Source organism: Acartia tonsa, chromosome 8 (assembly GCF_053477335.1).
Source record: "Acartia tonsa isolate MP-2025a chromosome 8, ASM5347733v1, whole genome shotgun sequence".
Lineage (NCBI taxonomy): Eukaryota > Metazoa > Arthropoda > Copepoda > Calanoida > Acartiidae > Acartia > Acartia tonsa.
Window position 1 is genome coordinate 52,959,724 of NC_137267.1, and position 4,019 is coordinate 52,963,742.

The window sequence follows — 4,019 nt, forward strand, 5'->3', positions numbered from 1 at the left end:
GACAGAATATAAATAAGTGAGTCTAAAGAAAATAATATTTTTTTTGCAATGCTGTCTAACCCTTAACAGAATATAGAAAATGTAATTGACAGATATACATTAGATATAGAGTAGCTGCGCCACTAATAATTATAAAATATTAAAACTTACATTCACCACGCAGAAGATAACACCAAGGCTAAGTTATTCTTTGGAGCACAGCTTCTCTTAATCTAAATATATAAATATATCTATTAATATATATCAATACTAGCGGCTACGCCCCTAGAGGCCTCTAGTGGCACTTTAAATGTTTTTGTTTGTTAAAGTTAATTTTTTATGTATGATACCACCTTATTTGACGCTGAAGTCTCCCAGATTTTAAGAAAATTTTCAATTTTTTTGTCATTTCTTTTGGGAGGGTGGTAGTACCCTCCCCCAAAATAGTTAAAAACCTTCCCAGGACATATGAGAATCTACCCTGTTAAGGAGAACCCGATCGGTTTAGCGGTTAGCGAGATCCTTCGGTACACACAGACAGACACACAGACAGACAGACAAACATCCTGTTACTTTAGTATAAGGATATGCTGACTTTAATTGCTGTTGCCAACCCCCCCCCCCACACACACACAACGTAAAGGTTTTGAGATTTTTTTTATTAATTTTGTTGTTGGTGCAAGCTGCATTTGTGTGTTTGTTACTTTAGGTCAGGTTAGGTTAGGTTGGGCTTTTCAATTTTAATTTATCTAAACAAGGGGGTTATACGTGCTAAAATTGAACTTTATGTGAAAGCAACAATAAACTTTTAAAATATTTTATATACTTAGTATTATTCACATCGTATTTTAAACAGCTTTCCGCAGATATTGAAATGAAAGACGTAAACCAGTTTTATTAGCCCTGACCGACCAAAGGCCCGGGCTTACAAAACTGGTATTAATTTTACGATAAATTGGACATATTTTGAGAAGAGATTATGCCTTGACCTAATTTAAATGTACACTTTTTATGTTAAACAGCAATTTTTCTTTCTCTTTGTTACTTCTGCTTTACAATTAACTTACACTTTTTATAAGAGAATATCTTGGATTAGTCTTTATACAATATTGTTATAATTCAGATGTAAACTTTTTATGTAGGTATATAATTAAGACAAATAAAGAATCAAATAATAATAATAATAATAGTTTTATGATTTTTATCTTAATATTGGTGGAAATTTGTTTGTAATACAATGTTATATTTGATTTATCAGTATGGCTAAAAACCGGTTATTATCCATGACATGTGTACATGACTTATAGAGTAGCTAAACTACATAATTTTATTTCTCGTATTTATTCGAATCCGGTGGATAGGAACCGGTTCTCATCCATACGAAAAAACTATGTCTAGCATCGTATTATATCGAGCTTTCTACGAATATAAAAATGTACAATCATAAGATTAAAACCAGTTTTTTTAGCCTGTGCCTACGGCACCTTGGGGCTAAAAAACTGGTTTTAATCTTATAATTGTACATTCTATATCCGCGGAAAGCCGTTTATAATACGATACGAGAAATAACTATTCTCGTATTCATTCGAATCCGATGGATAGGAACCGGTTCTCATCCATACGAAAAAACTATGTCTAGCATCGAATTATATCCAGCTTTCTACGAATATAAAAATGTACAATCATAAGATTAAAACCAGTTTTTTTAGCCGGTGCCCATGGCACCACGGGGCTAAAAAAACTGGTTTTGATCTCATAATTGTATTTTCTATATCCGCGGAAAGCCGTTTATAATACGATGCGAGAAATAACTATTATTACCTTCACTACACAGAAGATAACACCAAGGCCAGAGTTATTCTAAGGAGTAAGGCTTCTCTATAACTAAACAAAAGATACATCTATCAATAATTACATCTTAAGTACCTAATCTTATTTGTTTTTTTGTATGAGCTTTGGTTAGAATTATGACTTCTTCAATATCATTTATTGGCAGTTTTAGAAATTCAGCTATCTAGTGGAAATTTTAGTTTTAAAAACATTTTTTTAGGGGGGGGGGGATGTTGAATTAAGAGGAAAGTACAAACATAACCTGGTTAACGAGTAGCTGCGCTACTTATGAAAAAAATATATAATATTAACAATTACCTAAGCACAACAAATAATAAATGATAAGGTCAAGTTCTGCTTAGTAGCAAAGCATCTCTGTAAAGAAAAAGTAAAAATTAATAAAATCATTTTTAAATTTCATCATAACTTCTTCTGTTTTTAGTAGCAAAGCTAATCTATAATTCGAAATGTCCGTCCGTCCGTCTGACCGTCAGAGACAGAAAGGGGGAAATGTGATTTTTCGGCTCCTATAAAAGATAGAAGGTATTCAGGGATTAAATATGTTAACATTCTTTCTATATTTACCAAGTTTCATTAAGAATCGTCAATGAATTGGGGTGCTAGATAGATTCCTAGATATTTAAGTTTTCATGATTTTCTTTACTCCTATTCAAGATGGACAGCTGATATTTTTAGGTATAAAATAAGTCAAAATTTACATATCCCCACAAAGTTTCAATAAGATTTGCATATTGGTTGAGGTGCTAGATCGATTCCAAGATTTTCACGTTATAAATCTTACAAGGTTTCGTGATTTTTTAGATTAATGTTTTTTTTTATGAAACTGCTCTATAGTTCATTTTTTTCCGAATATCCATCCAAAGTTTTGACATAGGTTTTCAACACTAAAAGCCTTTTAGTTATCTATATTTTTTACATACTTCATTTCATTATTTCAGATTCTTCTTTCTGACTATTAATTTGTAGTCCCTTCAAAATTCCTTCAATTGTATACATTACGTATGCTTACGTTAAATATAACTTTAAAAGATCATAGGTCTCATAGAGATTAACACCACCTTCCTAAGAGAATTTACTTAATTTTTCTATTCCAAACTATACAACACCCCCCTTCGCCCTCACCTCTAAGACTAAATTGAATTCCCCTCCGCACTACAATTGCCCCTAGAGGCCGCTGGTTTAATATATTTAACAACAGTTTTAAGATATGAATTAGGTTACTTTTAATTAAGTATTTTAAAATTAGGCATTTTTAAACTAAGGTATTTATAGTTAGGTGTTTATAAAATTAGGCATTTTTAAAATTAGGTGTTTTGTCACATTAGACATTTTTAAAATTAGGCATTTTAAAATTAGGTATTTTTAAATCAGATGTTTTGTCCCCACTCCATAATTTTTGAGCTTTGCTACTTATGGATGTTGTCATTCTTGTTATTTTTTTTGTTTTTGTATTTAAATTTCAAAATTAAAAAGTCCAATGTAAATTTTGAGAGCAGTAAATAATTCTTTTAACAAAGAAACATGATGTCTGTCTGTCTGTCTATACCAAAGGCTCTTGCCAACCGCCGAACGATATTGTTCTCCTTTACTGTATAGTTTCTCATAGGTCTTGGTAAGAAGGTTATATCTATTTTGAGGGAGGGTATCACCACCCTCCCAAGAGAAATAGCAAAATAAACAAAGCAAGGATGACAACATCCATAAGTTGCGAGGCTTAAAAATTATGGATGAACATACAGAATATTGAACTATAGAGCAGTAATACAAATTAAACATTAAAAATAAATAAATCACGAAACCTTGTATGTTGGATGTTGGGTAGCTTTGCTATTTATGAAAATGTTTTAACACTTACCTATCTACGGATGATAACACCAAGGCCACAGTTATTCTTCGGTAGCAAAGCGTCTCTACCAGCTAAAATAACAAATACGTCTTTAATAGTTCTAACTTATTAATGTGTATCTAACACATCTTCCTTAATTTTTAGTAGCGAAGCTACTCTATAATTTGAAATGTCCGTCTGTCCGTATGTCCGTCTTAGTTTGGGGGAAACGTGATTTTCTCGGCTCCTGTAAAAGATAAAAGGCTGAAATTTTTTAACAACATTCCCATTAATAAGGAGCCCAATTAACTATAAAACATCAATGGCGGTAGGACCGCTTTTTAGCAGGTTATAGTCTATTTTT